Source organism: Bos taurus, chromosome 3 (assembly GCF_002263795.3).
Source record: "Bos taurus isolate L1 Dominette 01449 registration number 42190680 breed Hereford chromosome 3, ARS-UCD2.0, whole genome shotgun sequence".
In the NCBI taxonomy this organism is placed as follows: Eukaryota; Metazoa; Chordata; class Mammalia; order Artiodactyla; family Bovidae; genus Bos; species Bos taurus.
This window is the reverse complement of record NC_037330.1, coordinates 70735717-70759523: the sequence shown is the minus strand read 5'-3', so window position 1 is coordinate 70759523 and position 23807 is coordinate 70735717. Positions and strand designations below refer to the sequence as shown.

General features: G+C 36.4%; 1 protein-coding gene and 1 pseudogene across 8 annotated transcripts in view; one reads left to right on the top strand and one right to left on the bottom strand.

The window, feature by feature from the left end:
• The window catches only part of LRRIQ3 (leucine rich repeats and IQ motif containing 3), a 209432-nt gene that overhangs the window by 58349 nt on the left and 127276 nt on the right, over positions 1 to 23807 (bottom strand). The window lies entirely within an intron of this gene.
• Positions 13257 to 14314, top strand: LOC101902672 (RNA-binding protein with serine-rich domain 1-like; annotated as a pseudogene).

Sequence of the window (23807 nt, the reverse complement as noted above, 5' to 3'; positions counted from 1 at the left end):
TGATATTTTCTAGGAGGAAGAGATCTTATCTATCAAATGCCCTTAGCAGGATGATGCCTGGCTAAAGGATTGCTTATATTAAATAAACTCAGAATCTATAAGGTTACACTCTCTGGAGAAAGTCATAGAAACTATACAACTTTCTGAAAAAGAAAACAGAAATATTTCATAGTATAAATAAACACTTGCCTCTGTGTGAAGTAAACTGATAAAACTCATAGATATCTCATCTACTTTGCTGGGCCATAGGTGCAAGTTCTTCAAGGGAAGAAAAAACCTGAAAAGCCATGTCTGATGTCCCAGACCTATCCCTGCCTCATTTGAACCTCACAATTATTTGTATCCTTGAAATTAATAGTAAAGTTTTAATTGATCTATTGATGACAGAAACAGTATGGCATTTAATTTATGTAATCATATATTATTCAAATTAGAACATGTTCAAGATTGAAAGGCACTATTATTAATAATTATACCAAGACAGCAGGCACTAATAGAGACTTTACAGAGCAATAAGTACATGGTCATGGTACAAACAGCCATGGGTCATTCATTCACTAGTGTATTTGTTTATCTGGCAAATATTTTAAAAGTTTTGGCTACTTGAAATATCACAGGGAGAAAGTAAACAGGGAAATATGGCCCTATGTAGGAGTTAAAATACTCAGCATATATAAAATATGAATTATTCTGGCTGGGCTTACAGTAACAATATAAGGATTAGAAAAATCATAGTATGACATATGTCATTTCTAATTAAACATTAAAAAATCATATATTATCCTTATGGATAGTTGCTTACCCACATTCTATTTATCCATTTCCATACTTGTTGCCATGTAATTTACCTTGCTCAGATAAATGTAAACTTCATTTATATATTGATTTCAGATCTCTTAAGAGTACTCCTTGTGGACATGATAAGCTGCCAAATGTTAAGGAAGACACAGAGACAGAAAATCCATCGTTTTCAATAAATTCATATTTTGGCAAGGGGAAGATTGCTCAAAACAACCACAAGTAAAAGTATGTATAGAGTGTTATGGAATGTACAAGATGAAGGCATTAATTGCAATTATTAAGGAGAACAAAAACTTAGTGTAGAAAACAAATGTAATTAAGGTACTGCAGAACAAATGGATTTCAAAAGGCAAAAATGGACATATTTTCAGTTGGAGGAAAAAACATAAGCACAGGCAAAATGTTACATTCTTGGAATTGTAAGTAGCACTTTATATGTAACTAGAACATAGACCTGGTAAGAAGAATAAGCACTGAGATGTCAGAGAATCTCTGGCAATATGTCCTCACAGATTAAAATAAAACTATATCAAGAAAAAGATAACAAGCTGGACAAGAGATGCTACAAGAAGCAATATTAGACAGAATAAGAATTTCAACTCATTATATTGAACTTACCAAAAATGGGGGAATAAAAACAATATAAAATAAAATAAGAATGAGAAAAAATAGTAATAAAGTATAGAAGTGAAAATCTTATGTAGGTGGATGATACAAATAGTAAAATGGATGTTACTAAAGAATAGTTCATGAGCTTAAAGATCAGACTGAACAATTTCTCGAAAGAATTCTGGGAAGGATGAAGAAATATAAAATTAAAAAAGAAATGGAAAGATATAGAGAAGTAAAAGTGCTGAGGTAACTGGTTTCCCAGAAGATGAGAAAAAGAAAAATGGAGAGCGGAAAATATATGAACAAATAAATATAAGATATGCTAAGAAGAAGAAAGAGTAAAATATACATATAACCATGTTTACTTTTAATTATATATGTATGTGTGTATATATATATATATAACCATATTTTAGTAAAATTTAAGGGCTAAAGTCAGACAATTTTAAAAGCTTCTAAAGGAACAAGAATAAAATGACATCACATTGCTTAGCAGCAACACTGAATGCAAGAAGACAATGGAGTGACAGTTTGGAAGTACAGGCATAACTCAGAGATACTACAGGTTCAGTTCCAGACCACCACGATAATAAAGCAAGCACCACAATAAAGTGAGACACACAAAGTTTTGGTTTCCCAGTGCATATAAAATTATATTTACACTGTAGTATAGTCTATTAAGTGTGCAAAAGTATCATGTTGAAAAATGTATATATCTTAGTTAAAAGTACTTTATAACTAAAAACTGCTGACCATTATCTGAGATTTCAGCAAGTCACAGGGGATCTTGCCCTGACGTTGATGGCTGTTGGCTGGAGGGCGGTGGTTGCTAAAGGTCAGTGTGGCTGTGGCAATTAAAATGAGATGGTAATGAAATTTACCTCTTCAATCTACTCTTCCTTTCACAAACAATTTCTCTATAACATATTTTCCCACAATCTGTGTGCTCAGTCAGTTAGTCATGTCTGACTCTTTGCAACCCCATGAACTGTAGCCTGCCAGGTTCCTCTGTCCATGGGGATTCTCCATACAAAAATACTGAAGTGGTGTTGCCATGTCCTCCTCCAGGGGATTTTCCCAACCCAGGGATCGAACACAGGTCTCCTGCATTGCAGGCAGATGCTTTATGTCTGAACCACGCATGGCAGAACTCTTCAAATTGAAGTCAATCCTCTAAAACCCTGCTGCTGCATTAGCCCCTAAGTTTATGTAATATTCTAAATCCTTTTTGGTCATTTCCACCATCTTCACAGCATCTTCACCAGGTGTAGATTCCACCTCAATAAAGCACTTTGCTCATCTCTAAGAAGCAATTCCTCATTTGTTCAAGTTTTATGGTAAGATTGAAGCGGTTCAGTGAGCTCTTTAGTCTCCACTTCTAATTCTTTTGCTATTTCCACAAAATCTGCAGTTACTTTCTTCCCTGAAGTCTTGAACCCTTCAAAGTCATCAAGGAGGATTGGAATCAACATCTTTCAAATTCCTGTTAATGTTGGTATTTTGACCTCCTCCCATAAATCACAAGCATCCTTAAGAGCATCTAGAATGGTGAATCCTTTCCAGGTTTTCAATTTACTTTGAAAAGATCAATCAGAGGAATTGCTAACCAGTGTAGCTACAGCCTACAAAATGTATTTCTGAAAATAAGACTTGAAAGTCAAAATTACTTCTTGATAAATGGACCACAGAATATTGTGGCATCAGAGTGACATTAATCTCTTTGTACATCTCAATCAGAACTATTGGATGACCAGTTGCACTGTCAATGAGTTGTAAAATTTTGAAAGAAATCTTTCTTCATTTTTAAGCAGTAGGTCTAAACAGTAGACTTAATATTCAGGAAACCATGTTATAAACAGATGAGCTGTCATCTAAGCTTTATTGTTCTAGTAATAGAACATAGAGATGATTTAAGGTTGTAACTCTAAGAATCCTAGGATTTCTAGGATGGTAAATGAGCATTGGCTTCAACTTAAAGTCCCTAACTGTGTTAGCCAATAATAAAAGAGTCATCCTGTCCTTTGAATCCAAACATTGACTTTTCCTAACTATGAGTCTTCAATGGCATCCTTTTCCAATATAAGGCTGTTTTGTCTACATTAGAAATCTGTTGTTTAGTGTAGCCACTTTCATTAATTACCTTGGCAAGATCTGCTGGATAACCTGTTGCAGCTTCTACATCAGCTTCATCTTGCACTTAAATTTTACAGAGATGGCTTCTTTCCTTCAACCTCATAAACCAAATTGTGCTAGCTTCAAACTTTTCTTCTGCAGCTTCCTCACCTCTCTTGTCATGCACAGGATTGAAGAGAGTTAGAATCTTGCTCTGGATTAAGCTTTGGCTTAAGGGAATGTTGTTATTGACTTGATTTTCTATCCAGACCACTAAAACTTTCTAAGTATCAGTACTAAGGATGTTTCACTTTCTTATTATTCATGTGTTCACTGGAGTAGCATTTTTGGTGGTGGTGGTGGTGGTTTAGTCACTGAGTCGTGTCTGACTCTTTGAGACCCCATGGACTCAATAGCTAGGAATCTTTTTTGCCATAAATCTTCAGTTGGTAAAAATGCATATTCACAAAACAGAAAAAAAAAACTTAGGTATGCTTGTATAGAAAGAAAATAATCTTAAACACAGACTTAAAAATTTAGTCAACTTATTATTCAAATGTGAGGTAAAAAATTAGTGTATAGGATAAAAGGTGAAAGGTTTTCTACTATAGCCTCATGTAATAAATACTTTTGAAGAAAAGTGAGGTGCAGCCAAGTTAAGAAATAAATCAAGGAGATGCTACAAAAGATATGGAAAGTAAGGTCAAACAAATAACAAGATTTGTAGTTTATTAAAAAAAGATTTTAAAATTAAAATCAAACACAAAATGACACAACTAAAAACCTAGGCAATATTAGGACTGGATCCTGGACAAATCAAAAACATTGCACAACTGGTAAAACATGAATATGGCTCACAGATAAATTAATACCCATCACTTCATGGGAAACAGATGGGGAAACAGTGGAAACAGTGTCAGACTTTATTTTTTTGGGCTCCCAAATCACTGCAGATGGTGACTGCAGCCATGAAATTAAAAGATGCTTACTCCTTGGAAGGAAAGTTATGACCAACCTAGATAGCATATTGAAAAGCAGAGACATTACTTTGCCAACAAAGGTCCATCTAGTCAAGGCCATGGTTTTTCCAGTGGTCATGTATGGATGCGAGAGTTGAACTGTGAAGCAAACTGAGCTCCGAAGAATTGATGCTTTTGAACTGTGGTGTTGGAGAAGACTCTTGAGAGTCCCTTAGACTGCAAGGAGATCCAACCAGCCCATTCTAAAGGAGATCAGCCCTGGGACTTCTTTGGAAGGAATGATGCTAAAGCTGAAACTCCAGTACTTTGGCCACCTCATGTGAAGAGTTGACTCATTGGAAAAGACTCTGATGCTGGGAGGGATTGGGGGCAGGAGGAAAAGGGGACAACAGAGGATGAGCTGACTGGATGGCATCACCAACTTGATGGACATGAGTTTGAGTGAACCCCAGGAGATGGTGATGGACAGGGAGGCCTGGCGTGCTGTGATTCATGGTTGCAAAGAGTCAGACATGACTGAGCGACAGAACTGAACTGAACTGAACTGAACTGATGAAAGTGAAAGTGTTAGTCACTCAGTCCTGCGTGACTCTTTGCAACCCTATGGACAGTAATCCACCAGGTTCCTCTGTCCATGGAATAGTCCAGGCAAGAATACTGGAATGGGTTACCATTTCCTTCTCCAGGGGATCTTCTTGACTGGAGGGACTGAACCTGGGTTTCTCACACTGCAGGCAGATTTTTTACCATCTGAGCTACCAGTATGGTATGAATGTTAATTAAATTCCTGTTTTGATAACTGTGCTATGATTATTTAAGATGATAACATCTGGGGAATAGGTGAAGGGTATTTAGGAATAATTTGTAATATATGTGCCTTTTCTGTAATTTGAAATTGTTTCAAAATAATAAGTCAAAGGAAAGGAAAAATATAGATATTTGTTATGAAAAAAACAGAAAGTAAACAAGATTAGAACTGGCAAAAAGTAGAAGCTAGAAATAGGCCCAGTTATATCAATAAATATAGTAAAAATAAATGGACTACAGAACTGGACCATATATATATGGATGAAAAAGTATCCATGGAAAATTTAAACTAAAATATAGTTGAGCATATATACTAACATCAGACAACAGAAAACATGAATAAAAAAACATTATTAGGAACAGAGAAGGTAAATATATAATAATAAAAGTTTCAACTTACCAAAAATACATATCAATTATAATCAGGTAATAAAATAACCTTAAAATGAGGAAAACAAAATTTGATAGAATTAAGGAGAAGCAAACAAATTCACAATTATAGTGGAAGGTTTCAATATATCTCTTTCAATTCTTGGTTAAGTAGACAAAAGAAAAATCAGCAGGCAGAAGTAATTGGATAATAAAAATAGAATATTTGGATAACTATGCAAAGTTTGATCCAATGGACTTAAGAATTTGTCATAACTACTTTTTTTTTTTTTAACAAATACCAAAGAGTAGGTATAAGCTGGGATTGAAAAAGGTTATTCTTATGAAAATCATTAAAGTTAAAAGATGCTACTTCCTGTGGGATTGCAAAAGCACTCCTCTCACTCAGTACTCCCAGAATTGCTCATCTTTCATTTTAGAGGAAATGAATTAACTAGTGCAGAAAGGTTTGCATCACAAACACAATGGTATTACCTGATATTAACTAAATAGTAGAAAGAGACTGTCAAACTTCCTAATCTTTCAAACTAAGGTTTGTTGAACTTACACTTGAATATTGTCAGAGAAAGAAATTATACCAATCATTCTGAAAGGAAATCTTTATAGAGAAGAAAGGAGAAACACTGCTCAGTAGAAAGTATTTCTCATCCTATATCACTTTGACTATATATTTGAATATATTATTGTATAGAAATTGGTAGAATAGTTTAAGATAATCATACATATAAAAATGCAATAATTGCAAAGCAACAGAAAATACTACTTAGTTAAAAAAAATAGTGATCTTTAATACTGAACTGATAAAATCTTATGCGAAAAAATAATACTAAACTGTTGAAGTAACATCAGTATAATTTCTAGCTGCTTAAAATTAACCAATTTGTTAAAGCAAGTATAAGGTAATTGTTTGTGATTTAAATTTAAAAATATAGGAAGAAATGTTATTTTTTACTCTAATTCCAATGTTTTTAGATAAGTATAATGATTTTAGATAAGTAAGATACTCTTTAACTCTCATGGCTTTTTTTAAACATCAGGAATATTAGAATAAATAGGAAATAATTAATAGAATTTTATATAAAATGGGTGGTCCCACAGTATTTGGAATGACAGAGGGAGTGACAGATGTTATTAGGTTTCATGGATTCAGATAGCTTAATCTAATACAACCATATTCCGATGCATATGATTTTAATTATTTCATAGTGACACATTTATGGTCCTCAGGAGGCATCATGGCGAAATAGAAAAGGCACTAGACTTTGAATCAGGAAACAGCCTGGGAATAGCAAAGCTCTGGCACTTATGGATTATATGACCTTGAGTAAACTATCTTAGTTCTTTAAACTCACTTTCCTCGTCTATAAAAGAGAAACAATAAATTAAATTAAATGTTATACTGTGACATTATCTGGGATGGTTAACACATTTTAATCTTCATGATCCACTGATGATGGCTACAAAAGTATTCACTTGAGAGGGAAGTCAATCAGAATTCAGCATGATTTATAATTGACATTTTCCAAGGGTTAAAACTCCCTTGTCTGTAACAGAATATATGTTCCAAAACTGCATATTCCCTCCTTTTCACCTTATCTTACCTTCTTTTCACATATCTAATATATATTGTGAATACTAGTCAGCTCAATTTAAAATATCAATGTTTATCTCAGATTAAAAAGAATAAGTTAAAATGTTTCAACATATTAATTTTTTGCTTCCTCCCTGCAACTGAGTACCATAATAAAAAATGAAAAGACATGTAAAGACAATGAGAAAGAAAGAAAGAAAATAGCAGTGACATATAAAAAAAAATGGAAGCAGGAAAGCAGATGAATAAAAGGTAAGGGACAACAAATATTATAAAGTTGAAATTTACTGCAAGGAAACGAGAAAGCTGATTCACAGTATAGAACACTAAAAAGGCAGAGAATTGGAAACATGACTTAAATAATTGTTTTAAAGGCATAATTATGTCAACAGAACTTTTGGCAACCACATGTAACCAAGTGACTCTTTCATCTCTTTGTAGGAGATGGGAGATTAAAGATTTATTTTGCAGAAAAGTTAAACTAGATAGATTTTATATTCAGGGACATAAGTACAGCTAAGGATTCAGGACTACCTGACTGAAAAATTGGGAAATGAAGGTCCTCATACCAAGTTTTGCAGAGATCTCAGTGCTCTATGGTGACCTAAATGGGAAGAAAATCCAAAAAAGAGGGGCTATATGTATAAGTATGGCTGATTTACTTTGCTGTACAGCAGAAATTGACACAGAAGTGTAAGACAACTATACTCCAATAAAAACCATCAAATCTATGTGATATTAGTATTCTCAGAAAAGGAGAATAAATTTTATCTATTAACTAAATTGCATCTATTATCTAAGAATTGTTGTTGTATATTTTAGTGTGCATTTTAGAATTTTGACTACATAATTTAAAAAATAGAGTTAGAAGGAAAAACTTAGTAAATATTCCATAAAAAAGGGAAAATTAAGAAAGGAGGAAATAGGTTATAAAAAGTAGGAAAGTAAAAGGATCAGTCCAAGAGGTCTGTCTGAATAATAGGGATTCTAGAAAGAGAAAACAAAATAGATAAAATGGATGAAATAAATACAAGAATAATGGGTCAGAAAGATGGTAGACTAGGAATCTATGAGAGTACCACCCATATCCTCAATCTTTCACAGGAATATCAAATAAATAACTACAGAATGGCTAAAACAGCTTTATACAAGCTCTGGAAATGAGTCAATGATTTACAGCAACTAAATAAGCACTCAATCCAGAAAAAGCCACATTCAAAAGAGTCAGATATATCAAGGGATCATTTAGATGTAGAAACATATGGCAGAAACTATATTTTATTAGAATGATAACTTATTAATATTTAATTAAAATATTTATTAATAAATTGACAGAAAAGTAAGACATTCATAACATCTTTATTTGCAGTTCTCTATTCAGTCTAATCACACGGACCATAGCCCTGTCTAACTCAATGAAACTAAGCCATGCCGTGTGGGGCTACCCAAGACAGGGGGGTCATGGTGGAGAGGTGTGACAGAAAATGGTCCACTAGAGAAGGGAATGGCAAACCACTTCAGTATTCTTGCCTTGAAAACCCCATGAACAGTATGAAAAGGCAAAATGATAGGATACTGAAACAGGAACTCCCCAGGTCGGTAGGTGCCCAATATGCTACTGGAGATCAGTGGAGAAATAACTCTAGAATGAATGAAGGGATGGAGCCAAAGCAAAAACAATACCCAGTTGTGGATGTGACAGGTGATAGAAGTAATATCCGATGCTGTAAAGAGCAATATTGCATAGGAACCCGGAATGTTAGGTCCATGAATCAAGGCAAATTGGAAGTGGTCATACAGGAGATGGCAAGAGTGAACGTCGACATTCTAGGAATCAGCGATCTAAAATGGACTGGAATAAGTGAATTTAACTCAGATGACCATTATATCTACTATTGTGGGCAGGAATCCCTTAGAGGAAATGAAGTAGCCATCATGGTCAACAGAACAAGTCCGAAATGCAGTACTTGGATGAAATCTCAAAAACGACAGAATGATCTCTGTTCGTTTCCAAGGCAAACCATTCAATATCACAGTAATCCAAGTCTATGCTCCAACCAGTAACGCTGAAGAAGCTGAAGTTGAACAGTTCTATGAAGACCTACAAGACCTTTTAGAACTAACAGCCAAAAAAGATGTCCTTTTTATTATAGGGGACTGGAATGCAAAAGAAGGAAGTCAAGAAACACCTGGAGTAACAGGCAAATTTGGCTTTGGAATACAGAATGAAGCAGGGCAAAGACTAATAGAGTTTTGCCAAGAGAACGCACTGGTCATAGCAAACACCCTCTTCCAACAACACAAGCGAAGACTCTACACATGGACATCACTAGCTGGTTAACACCGAAATCAGACTGATTATATTCTTTGCAGCCAAAGATGGAGAAGCTCTATACAGTCAGCAAAAATAAGACCGGGGGCTGACTGTGGCTCAGATCATGAACTCCTTATTGCCAAATTCAGACTTAAATTGAAGAAAGTAGGGAAAACCACTAGACCATTCAGGTATGACCTAAATCAAATCCCTTATACAGTGGAAGTGAGGAATAGATTTCAGGGCCTACATCTGATAGATAGAGTGCTTGATGAACTATGGAATGAGGTTCATGACATTGTACAGGAGACAGGGATCAAGACCATCCCCATGAAAAAGAAATGCAAAAAAGCAAAATGGCTGTCTGGGGAGGCTTACAAATAGCTGTGAAAAGAAGCGAAGCAAAAAACAAAGGAGAAAAGGAAAGATATAAGCATCTGAATGCAGAGTTCCAAAGAATAGCAAGGAAGAGCAACTGATTCCTTCCCCAGTACGGTGAAGCAGAATCAGGAGAAATCAGGCCATTGTCAGTTCTCTTACTTACGATGGAAGGAACAGAGTAGAATTTGTTTGGAATGTTCTAGCTTGTTTTGGGGCTGCCTGAAGGACTAGTTTGTCTCTCACCTGACCCAAAGATCAGAAGAGAAATAGAAATAAAGAATCCAGGCTACAGAATCCAACAACACATTAAAAAGATCATACACCATGACCAAGTGGGCTTTATCCCAGGGAAGCAAGGATTCTTCAATATCCGCAAATCAATCAATGTAATACACCACATTAACAAATTGAAAGATAAAAACCATATGATTATCTTAATAGATGCAGAGAAAGCCTTGACAAAATTCAACACCCATTTATGATAAAAACTCTCCAGAAAGCAGGAATAGAAGGAACATACCTCAACATAATAAAAGCTATATATGACAAACCCACAGCAAACATTATCCTCAATGGTGAAAAATTAAAAGCATTTCCTCTAAAGCCAGGACAAGACAAGGGTGCCCACTTTCACCATTACTATTCAACATAGTTTTGGAAGTTTTTGCCACAGCAATCAGAGCAGAAAAAGAAATAAAAGGAATCCAAATTGGAAAAGAAGAAGTAAAACTCTCACTATTTGCAGATGACATGATCCTCTACATAGAAAACCCTAAAGACTCCACCAGAAAATTACTAGAACTAATCAATGACTATAGTAAAGTTGCAGGATATAAAATCAACACACAGAAATCCCTTGCATTCCTATACACTAATAATGAGAAAACAGAAAGAGAAGTTAAGGAAATAATTCCATTTACCATTGCAAAGGAAAGAATAAAATACTTAGGAATATATCTACCTAAAGAAACTAAAGACCTATATATAGAAAACTATAAAACACTGGTGAAAGAAATCAAAGAGGACACTAATAGATGGAGAAATATACCATGCTCATGGATTGGAAGAATCAATATAGTGAAAATGAGTATACTACCCAATGCAATTTGTAGATTCAATGCAATCCCTATCAAGCTACCAACAGTATTCTTCACAGAGCTAGAACAAATAATTTCACAATTTGTATGGAAATACAAAAAACCTCGAATAGCCAAAGCGATCTTGAGAAAGAAGAATGGAACTGGAGGAATCAACCTACCTGACTTCAGGCTGTACTACAAAGCCACAGTTATCAAGACTGTATGGTACTGGCACAAAGACAGAAATATAGATCAATGAAACAAAATAGAAAGCCCAGAGATAAATCCACGCACATATGGACACCTTATCTTTGACAAAGGAGGCAAGAATATACAATGGATTAAAGACAATCTCTTTAACAAGTGGTGCTGGGAAATTTGGTCAACCACTTGTAAAAGAATGAAACTAGAACACTTTCTAACACCATACACAAAAATAAACTCAAAATGGATTAAAGATCTAAACATAAGACCAGAAACTATAAAACTCCTAGAGGAGAACATAGGCAAAACACTCTCTGACATATATCATAGCAGGATCCTCTATGACCAACCTCCCAGAATATTGGAAATAAAAGCAAAAATAAACAAATGGGACCTAATTAACCTTAAAAGCTTCTGCACAACAAAGGAAATTATCAGCAAGGTGAAAAGACAGCCTTCAGAATGGGAGAAAATAATAGCAAATGAAGCAACTGACAAACAACTAATCTCAAAAATATACAAGCAACTCCTACAGCTCAACTCCAGAAAAATAAATGACCCAATCAAAAAATGGGCCAAAGAACTAAATAGACATTTCTCCAAAGAAGACATACAGATGGCTCACAAACACATGAAAAGATGCTCAACATCACTCATTATCAGAGAAATGCAAATCAAGACCACTATGAGGTACCATTTCCCGCCAGTCAGAATGGCTGCGATCCAAAAGTCTACTAGCAATAAATGCTGGAGAGGGTGTAGAGAAAAGAGAACTCTCTTACACTGTTGGTGGGAATGCAAACTAGTACAGCCACTATGGAGAACAGTGTGGAGATTCCTTTAAAAAACTGGAAATAGAACTGCCTTATGATCCAGCAATCCCACTGCTGGGCATACACACTGAGGAAACCAGAAGGGAAAGAGACACGTGTGCCCCAATGTTCATCGCAGCACTGTTTATAATAGCCAGGACATGGAAGCAACCTAGATGTCCATCAGCAGATGAATGGATAAGAAAGCAGTGGTACATATACACAATGGAGTATTACTCAGCCATTAAAAAGAATTCATTTGAATCAGTTCTAATGAGGTGGATGAAACTGGAACCTATTATACAGAGTGAAGTAAGCCAGAAGGAAAAACACCAATACAGTATACTAATGCACATATATGGAATTTAGAAAGATGGTAACAATAACCCTGTGTATGAGACAGCAAAAGAGACACTGATGTATAGAACAGTCTTATGGACTCGGTGGGAGAGGGAGAGGGTGGTAAGATTTGGGAGAATGGCATTGAAACATGTAAAATATCATGTATGAAACGAGATGCCAGTCCAGGTTCAATGCACGGTACTGGATGCTTGGGGCTAGTGCACTGGGATGACCCAGAGGGATGGTATGGGGAGGGAGGAGGGAGGAGGGAGGAGGGTTCAGGATGGGGAACACATGTATACCTGTGATGGATTCATTTTGATATTTGGCAAAACTAATACAATTATGTAAAGTTTAAAAATAAAATAAAAAAAAATAATAATAAAAAAAAGAAAATACAAAAACAAAACAAAACAAAAAAAAGAATCCAGGCTAGGAACCAAAGAAATAGTGGTGAACACTGTAAAAACTGCAGGGAACTGCTGATCCACAGACCCCAGGGGAAAGCAGTGTGGACTGAGAAATACAAATCGAAAATGTGAGATCCCGAAATAAAGCTGGGTAGAAACTCTTTGGGAAACCCAGACATTTCACTTGGGGACATAAAACAAAAACAAACAAAAGGGACCTAATTAAACTTAAAAGCTTTTGCACAGCAAAGGAAACCATAAAACAAAAAGACCTATAGGATCAGAGAAAATATTAGCAAATGATGTAACTGACAAGAGATTAATCTCAAATTAAAACATACAAACAGCTCATACAACTCAAACAAACAAACAAGTAAAACAATCCAATCAAAAAATGGGCAGAACAGAGAAATGACTGGCTTCAGAGGCTGAGTACAGCGGGAGCAGGTTATGGAGGTGGGAAGGTTCTGCACTTTGGTGTAAATTTCACTTGATCAGGGATCATTTCTCAGACTCAAGTTAGAAGTGAGAGCTCAGATAAGTGAGGTCCCCATTGCTTCAGAAGGGGAGAATGTATTTATCAGAGGTGAAAGAGAATTTGCTAGGAGTCAAAGAAAATAATAAAATGTCCAGCACTAGAGCTCCCGCTCCTTCTCCTACCAAATGCAAAGATCACTCTGATAAAACTCCAAGGATCGCTCTAGAGATAAAGTGACCACCAAGGAGTCAGGAGAGAAGGATCATGACTGGTGTGAAACTCAAAAGTGGTGCAATGCTTCCAGTGGTAGCAGCAGCACCAGGTCTCAGTTGGCTCCATCTCTAGTTCGGGCCCCAGAACGGGCTCCAGCAGCAGCTCCAGCTCATCCTCAGCATCCAGCCTCTCAGAAGTTGCAGCATATCCTGCAGCTCCAGCTCCAGCAGCACCTCTGGCTCTCAGAGTCCTTCTCAGGGCAAATATGACAATAGGTAGGGCTCCCCCTCCAAATTCAAACCTCCCAAAAAAGATGAAAACAAAAAGAAAAGGCAGAGACCTTCCCCCAAACCCACCAAAGTGCACATCAGGAGGCTCACCATGAATGTGACCAAGGATCACATCATGAAGCTACACTCCAACTCTGGGAAAATTAATGATTGACATGTCTGTGGAAAGGATGCAGCCCCATCTGTCTAAAGACAACACATGTATGGAGTTTGAGAATCCAGATGAGGTGGAAAAGGCACTGAAGCACATGGATGGAGGACAAATTGATGGTCAGAAGAGCACTGCCAACGCTGTGCTGGCCCTCTGGCCTCGGCCAGCTCCACTGGCAATTCCAATCAGTCCTCTCAGGAGAACCACCTCTCACATGGCACAGGTCACCCCCATGGATGAGGAGAAGGTCACTTTCCCCTTGGCACAGGGCCTCTTTGCAAAGGCGAGCCTGCTCCCCCTGTGGCCCGCCAAAGGAGCTACTCCACCTCTGACTCTTCCCTATAAGCAGGGCCACTGAAGTCCTGCCCCTTTGACTTGTATCCCATCTAACACACTCTTGTCACTTTTATAGCCGAACGAGTATTGCCAGGAAAGAAATCCCTCACTTGGGGGCAGGCTTTGAAGGTGAAGCAACCAACTGAGATATTTCCTCTGTCAGCATGATTCGGGTTGCAGGCGTGTTGTTGGTTTGGGGTTGTGCTTATAAGGATGACCTCTGGTTTTTTGGCTAGAAAGATTCCACACTTCTAGTTCCTGAGTCAGTTTAGCAGCAAAGTCAGCAGGGCTGAACAGAGGGCTTCAGGTGGTGTTACAGCTCCAGGTGGGAGCTTGTTTTGATATTCCACAGATGATCTGGGGCCCCTCTGGTGGTCTGGTCAGGCCTAACCTGCTGGCCTGCAGAGTCCTACAGGAAAGGGAATGCTTTTACACAATGGCCATTCCTGTTAGCCTGGCCCTGTTTCCCTGCTTGAGTCCTCTGATCTTTAGGGTCAAATACTGCCTGTTATCTGCCCAAAATGATTCTTTTCACATGTACTCATGTGTATACACATGTGTGCACACAAACACACCCACATCTCTCTTTCTTTCCAAAATGGTGAGTAAGTTGGAAACCAGCTCTGATAGGTCATCACAAAACCCCCTGTTGTTTTGGTATTCATGGTGGTTGTGCAGGTTGCCTTGGCAACATGTACATTCTTTTCTGGCTTTTCTTGTACAGTCAGTATTATTAATTTTCTGTTTTGAGTTTTTTAACTTTGCAGCATTTTAGATAATGCTGTGTTTCCATTTTGCTGTGTAGAATAAAATAATTGTGTTGAATAAACCTAGGATTAGAGTGTAAAAAAAGAAATGGGTAGAAGATCTAAATAGACATTTCTCCAAAGAAGACATACAGATGGCCATATGGTACCTAAAAAGATATTCAACACTGCCAATTATTAGAGAAGTTCAAATCAAAACTACAGTGAGGTATCATCTCATACCAGTCAGAATAGCCAACATAAAAAAGTCTATAAATAATAAATGCTGAAGATGGTGTGGAGAAAAAACAACCCACTACATTGTTTATGGGAACGTAAACTGGTAAACCACTATGAATAGTATGGAAGATCCTTAATAAACTAAAAATAGAGCTACTATATGATCCTACAATCCCATTGCTAGGCATATATCTGGGGAAAGACATAATCTGAAAAGATACATCCAACCCGATGTAAATTGAAGTACTATTTAAAATTGTCATGACATGGAAGCAACTTAAGTATTCATCAACAGATGAATTGAAAAGTAGATACGGCATGTATATTTTGTATATATATAAATACATATATATATAGAATTCTATATATAATATAATATTACTAAGTCATAAAAAAGAATAAAATGTGATTTGTAGCAAAATGGATGGACCTAGAGATGATCATAAATGAAGCAAGCCAGACAAAAGAAACAAACAGCAAATGACATCACTTATACATGGAATCTAAAAAAATGACACAAATGACCTTATTTAGGAAATGGAAATAGATTCACAGACGTAGAAAACAAACATAAGGTTACCAAAGGGAAAAAGGTGGGAGAGATGGGATACACTGACCCAGACGGGATGCGTGTTCAGAAAAGACCCAAGAAAACCTTAAGTATATTGACCTTGGGTTAAACTCAAATTTAAGGGGTTCACTAACTAGTAAGAGGGAGAAGGCAATGGCACCCCACTCCAGTACTCTTGCCTGGAAAATCCCATGGCAGAGGAGCCTGGTAGGCTGCACTCCATGGGGTTGTGAAGAGTCGGACACGACTGAGTGACTTCACTTTCACTTTTCACTTTCATGCACTGGAGAAGGAAATGGCAATCCACTCCAGTGTTCTTACCTGGAGAATCCCAGGAACTGGGGAGCCTGGTGGGCTGCCATCTATGGGGTCACACAGAGTTGGACACTACTGAAGTGACTTAGCAGCAGCAGTAGCAATTAGTAAGAGATTTCCATGCAAGTCTGCAAAGACTGGAACATGTGACTATTTTACAAACGTCATATTTTCAACAAGGCATACAAAGGAAATAGAGAAACAAGGCCCATTCAAAGGACAAAAAATAAATTCCCAGAAACTTTCCCCAAAGAAACATTCATATTAGCTTTATTGGACAAAAGTTTTAAAACAATGCTTTTAAAATTTGCTCAAAGATATGAAGGAAAATATAGACAAAGAACTAAAGGAAATAAGGAAAACAATCCATGAATAAAATAACAATGAAGGCATAGAAATAATCAAAGAAACAGAATGGGGGGGCAGAAAAATAAAGCAACCAAATTGAAAAGTTTACTGTGCAGTGCTTAGCCATTCAGTCGTGTCTGACTCTTTGTAAGCCTGTGGACTATAGTCTGCCAGGCTCCTCTGTGCATGGGGAATCCCCAGGCAAGAATACTGGAATACATTGCCAGTCCCTTCTCCAGGGAATCTTCCCACCCCAGGGACTGAACTCAGGTCTCCTGCATTGCAAGTGGATTCTTTACCATCTGAAGCCAGCAGGAAAGCCCAAAAAGTTCATGAGAAGGGTTCAAAAATAGACCTTTAAAAAAGAAAGCAGAATCAGCAAAATTTAAAGATGTCATTTGAAATAATTGAGCCTGAGGAACAAAATGAAAGAGAATGAAGATAAGTGAACAGAGACTAAGAAACTTAAAAAATCCCATAAAATGTTCTAATATATTTATTATGGAATTCCCAGAAAAAGAAGAGAGAAAGGAACAGAAAGATTATTTGAAGAAAAATTGGCTGAACTCTCAAATTTGAAAGAAGTTCTATGAATGCCAAGGAAGATAAGCAAAATGAGACTCATATTGAAAGACAGAATAAAAAACTGCCAAAAGTCCCAAACGAGGTGAGAAATTTGAAAGTCAAAATAGAAAGTGAGTCATCACATACAAAAGATTTTCAATAAAACAACCAGAAGATGCATCAGCAGAAACTTTACAATTGAGAAGGCAGTGGGATGATATATTTAAAATGCTGAAATTAAAAAAAAAAAGGTGTCCAATTTTATATTTTATAAATTTTATATAAAATTTTATATAAGAATTTTATATTTAGAGAATTTTATATTTAGTAAAACTACCTTTGATAGTCAATTTTATGTGACAATTTGGGCCATGGTACTCAGATGTTTGGTCACACATTATTCCAGATGTTTCTGTGAAGGTAAATTTTGGACAAAATTAACACTTAACCAGTAGACCTTGAGTAAGGATATTCTATAATAAAATAAAGACATGAAAGACATTATATAATGAAATAAAGATGTTATATAACAAAATAAAGGCATTACATAAAAGAGGGTGAGTTAACCAAAAAAACATAATAATTATGAACACACATGTGTCAAACTTCAGATACACAAAATATATGATGCAAACATTTACAGAATTGAAAGCAGACATAAACATCTCTGCAATAAATGGTAGGAGACTTCAGTGCCTCACTTTCAATACAGGACAGAACAACAGAGAGATCAGAAAGTAAACAGAAGATTCAAACAAAACTATAGATCAATTGGACCTAACAGCCATATGCAAAACACTCGGTAAACCGCAGCAGAATATACATTTTTCTCAAGTGTATATGGGACATAATCAGGATACACAATATGTTAGGCCATAAGACAAGTTTTAAAAAATTTTAAAATACTGAAATCATACCAAATGTATTTTGAAAGCATAAGGGAATGAAAAAATCAACAGCATAAGGAAAAATGGAAAATTCATAAATCTGTGAAAGTTAAATGGCATACTCTTAAAGAGCCAATAAGTCAGAGGAGAAATCACAATGGAAAGTATAAAATATCTTGAGGCAATTAAAAATGCATGCACAGTATACTGAAACTTATGGGCTGCAGCAAAATCAGTGCCAAGAAGCAAGAATAAAGTGTAAAGTGATCACATTACAGAAAAAGAAAGATTCCAAGTAAACAAACTATGTAGCTTATGGAATTAGAAAAAGAAGAATGAACTAAACTCAAAGCTAGCAGAAAAATAGGAAATAAATACTAGCATAGAAGTAACAAAACAGAACTCTGAAAACAACAGAAAAAAACACAGAAAACAGGATTTGCTTCTTCAAAAAGGTAAGCAAAATTGGCAAAATTTTATCTAGAAAGATTAAGAGAAAAACATAGATAAGGATCAAATAGCTGAAATCAGAAATCAAAGGGGACTAATCAACATTACAAAATAAAAAATATTATGAGTACTATAAACAGTTATATTTAAATAGGAAAACTTAGAAGAAATGGTCAAATACCTAGAAATATGCACCTACAAACACTGAATCATGAAGAAACAGAAATTCTAAATTGATCTATAATTCATAAGGAGATTGAATAATAATCAAAGACTTCCCAACATTTTCCCAAAGAAAGCTGAAGACCAAATGGTTCCCTTAGTGAAGAAGAATGAACAACAATACTTCTCAAATTCTTCTAAAAAATTGAAGAGGAAGGATTGTCTCCTAACTCCTATGAGGTTACATTAGCTTGATACCAAAGCCAGACAAAGAAACTATAAATAATGAAAATGAATATACTTTATGAATATTGATATAAAAATCCTCACCAAAATTCAATTAAACAGCATATTAAAAATATCACACACTGAGACCAAGTGGGAATTATTCTTGAAATCCAAAAAATGGTACAATATATGAAAATCAATGTAATATACATTAACAGAATGAATTAAAAAAAATTATCTCAATCAGTGCAGGATAAAAAATGGCAAAATTCAACACTTTGATGATAAAAAATACCCAACAAACAGGGAACAGAGGAAACTACCTTGCTTGCTAAGTGGCTCAGTGATAAAGAATCTGTCTGTCAATGCAGGAGACACACAAGAGTTGGGTTCTACTCCTGGGTTGGGAATATCCCCTGGAGGAGGAAACCCACTCCAGTATTCTTGCCTGAAAAATCCCACAGACAGAGAAGCCTGGTGGGCTACAATCCATGGGGTCACAAAGTGGCAGACATCACTGAGAACACATGCATGCACACACCTCAACATAAGTTAGTACAGGAAAATAACATTATTTTGCTGACAAAGGTCCGTCTAGTCAAAACTATGGTTTTTCCAGTAGTCCTGTATGGATGTGAGAGTTGGACTATAAAGAAAGCTGAGTGCAGAAGAATTGATGCTTTTGAACTGTGGTGTTGGAGAAGATTCCTGAGAGTTCCTTGGACTGCAAGGAGATCAAACCAATCAATCCTAAAGGAAATCAGTCCTGAATATTCATTGGAAGGACTGATGCTGAAGCTGAAGCTCCAATACTTAGGCCACCTGATGTGAAGAACTAACTCATTGGAAAAGACCCTGATGCTGGGAAAGATTGAAGGCAGGAGCAGAAGAGGACGACAGAGGATGAGATGGTTGGATGACATCACCGACTCAACGGACATGAGTTTGAGCAAGCTCTTGGGAGTTGGTGATGGACAGGGAAGCCTGGTGTGTCCATGGGGTCACAAAGAGCTGCACAGGACTGAGCAACTGAACTGAACTCAGGGTAATAACAAGGTCTTCCCTGTTGGCTCAGTGGTAAAGAATCCACCTGTCAATGCAGGACACGCAGGTTTGATCCCTGGGTTGGGAAGATCAGCTGGAGAAGGAAATAGCCACACACTCCAGTACTCTTGCCTGAAAAATCTCATGGACAGTGGAGCCTGGTGGGCTACAGTCCATGGTGTCACAAACAGTCAGACATGACTGAGCATGCATGTATGCACAAACCTCAACATAATTTACATCATGTGGGAAAATAACAAGGGCTTCCCTGGTGGCTCAGTGGTAAAGAATCCACCTGCCAATGCAGGAGAAGCTATTTGACTCCTGGGTTGGAAGATCCTCTGGAGAAGGAAAAATCTACCTACCCCAGTATTCTTGCCTGGGAAATCCTATGGACAAATGATCCTGATGTGCTATAGTCCACTGAGTCACAAAATAGTCAGACAAAACTTAGCAAATGAAAATAACAAGAAAATAACACACCTAACATCACATTCAATGTAAAATATTGAAAAAATTGTCCTCTAAGATCATGAATAAGACAAGGATGCCTACTTTTGTGTTTTGTATTTAATATAGTACTAGAAGTCCTAGTCAGACCATTTAGGCAAGGAAATGAATTAAAAGACATGCAAATTAGAACAGTAGAAATAAAATTATCTCTCTTCATAGAGGACATGATCTTATATTTGGAAAAATCTTGAAGATTTTAAACACACATACACACATATACTCTGACATGCCCCAAATCCTGTCAGAATTAATAGACAAATTCAGCAAAATTACAGAATACAAAGCCAATACACAAGTATCTTTTGTTTTTTTACACATTCTCAAAGAACCCAAAAAGGAAATTAAGAAAACAATTCCATTTGTAATAGTATCAAGAAGACTATCACACATAGAATAAAGTTAACCAAAGAGGTGAGGAAACTGTACATTGAAACCTTAATGTATTGTTGAAAGAAATTAAAGGTGACACAGGTAAGTGGAAAGACATCCTGTGTTTATGAACTTGAAGACTTAATATTGTTAGGCTACCATTCAAAGTAATCTACAAATTCAATGCAATCCATATAAAAATCCACTTGTTCTCACACATAAGCCCCCATTTTAAAACTTACTGCAAAGCTTTGGTAATCAAAACAGCATGCCTCTGATATAAAGACAGACACACAAATCAAGGGAACAGAATAAGAGCCCAGATGTAAACCCCTGCAGGTATGGTCAAATGACTTTCAACATGGGTATCAAAACCATTCAATGGGGAAAGGACAACCTTTCAACAAAATGTTGGGAAAACTGCATTCCATATGCAAAAAAGTGAAACTGGACCCTTACTTTGCATCGTATGCAAAAATTAAGCCCCAATGGATCAACAGTCTAAATATAAGGACTGAAACTATAAAACTCTTAGAGGAAGACACAGGGCAAAAAACTTCATAACAGGATTTTGAATGATTTCTTTGTTATAACACCAAAAGCACATACAACACACACAAAAACAAATAGCCCAGGGAGAGGATATATGGATGCTGCTGCTGCTGCTAAGTCATTTCAGTCGTGTCCGACTCTGTGCAACCCCATAGACGGCAGCCCACCAGGCTCCCCCGTCCCTGGGATTCTCCAGGCAACAACACTGGAGTGGTTTGCCATTTCCTTCTCCAACGCATGAAAGTGAAAAGTGAAGAAGTCGCTCAGTCGTGTCCGACTCTTAGCGACCCCATGGACTGCAGCCTACTAGGCTCCTCCATCCATGGGATTTTCCAGGCAAGAGTACTGGAGTGGGGTGCCATTGCCTTGTACAGCAGAAACTAACATAACATTGCAAAATAATTATATTCCAAAAAAACCTAAATACCTCAACTTCATTAAAATTTTGTGCATCAAAAATAGGCAATCCACAGAATGGGGGAAAATATCTGCATATCACATATCTGATGAGGGACTGATATTTAGAGTGTATATATATATATATATAAATCATATAACTCAACAACAAATATCAAACAAACCAATGAGGAAATGGGCAAATGATCTGAATAGATATCTTTCCAAAGATGATACACAAATAATAAATACACACAATAAAAATGCTCAACATCACTAATGATTATGGAAATGCAAATCAAAACCACAATGAGATATGATCTCACAACCACTAGGATGGCAGTTAACAACAACAGCAACAGAAAATAACATCTGTTGGTCAGGATGTGGAGAAACTGGAATTCTTGTGCACTAATATTGAGAATGTAGAGTGGTATAATCATTGTGGAAAAAGTATGGTAGTTCCTCAAAAAAATAAAAATAAAATTATATCATCCAGAAATTTCACTTCTGTGTATACACACAAAACAACTGAAAACAGGGTCTCAAAGAGGTACATCCACATTCATAGCAGCATTATTCACAACAGCTAAAATGTGAAAGGAACCCAAGTGCTAATTGACAAATGAATGAATAAAAACATGGTACCTAGTTATAATGGAACATTATTCAACCTTAAAAGGAAAACAATTTTGTTACAACATGGGTGAACTTTAAAGATATTATGCTAATTAAAATAAGCCAGTAAATAAAGGGCAAACGTTGTATAATTCCACTTATATAAAAATACCTGTAGTAATCGCACTCATAGTAATTCTAGAGACAGAAAGTAGAATGGTGATTTCCAGAAAAGGGGAGGATGAGAGGACTGGAAGTTAGTGTTCAATGGGTATAGCATTCCAGTTGAAAGAGTTTATAAAAAGCTCCTGCAGATGGATGGTCATGATGGTTGTACAACAATATAAATATGCTTAATGTACAGTTAAGATGGTTACAATGGTATGTTCTGTGTTATATTTAATATGTGTATTACCTTAAACAACACAAGAGAAATACTGACAAATGAGGAATATAAAATTTCAGATTGAAAAGTCACAATAAATTGAATCAAAAGAAAATCTTCAAGCAAACAAATATCTGAGCCAAATCACTGCGATATTGCAGAATACCTGCTGCTGCTGCTGCTGCTGCTAAGTCGCTTCAGTCATGTCCGACTCTGTGCAACCCCATAGACGGCAGCCCACCAGGCTCCCCCGTCCCTGGGATTCTCCAGGCAAGAACACTGGAGTGGGTTGCCATACGTGAAGGTGAAAAGTGAAAGTGAAGTCGCTCAGTCGTGCCCGACTCTTCACGACCTCATGGACTGTAGCCTACAAGGCTCCTCCGTCCATGGGATTTTCCAGGCAAGAGTACTGGAGTGGGGTGCTATCGCCTTCTCCGCAGAATACCTGGTACAGAGATAAACTGCTAAATGTGTCTAGTCAGAAGACAAAAACAACAAACAGAAGTTCAAACACATCAGAATGAGAATTACATGGCAATGGACTTCTCAAAGGTAACACTGGAAGCTAGAAGACAATGAAGCAATTCTGAGAAAACTATGAAGATTCTGCACAGTTAAATCATCAATTAAATATATATGCAGTGTAAAAATATTTTAGGCTTTTAATTTTTTAATTACTTCTAATGTATAATTTCTCTGTAAACTAGTAAGAAAGTATTGTAGTAATATAAGAAAATAAACCAAGAAAAAAGATATAGAACCCTGTAAACAGGTCATAACACAGTATATGAGACAAATGAATTCTCAGGATCACAGTACTGAATGAATGCACCAAGATGAAGTGATGTACCAAGATGACAGCTGTTAAAAACAAGTTTAGAAAGCAAGTAATCCTGATTAAATTAGCAAATTAAGGTCTCAAGAAGAAGTATATTGAAGAAATATATATGTATGGATGTGCTTGGTGAGAGTTGACTCTTATGAGGTTTCCGAACAAGTTTTTAAATAATAGTACAAGAAGGCAAACATAGCCTAGTATATTGTGTGACTCAGCTGTGAGTAGTTATTTATATAGCCATAATAATTAAAATGTTAATTATTAATTAATCCCCAAAT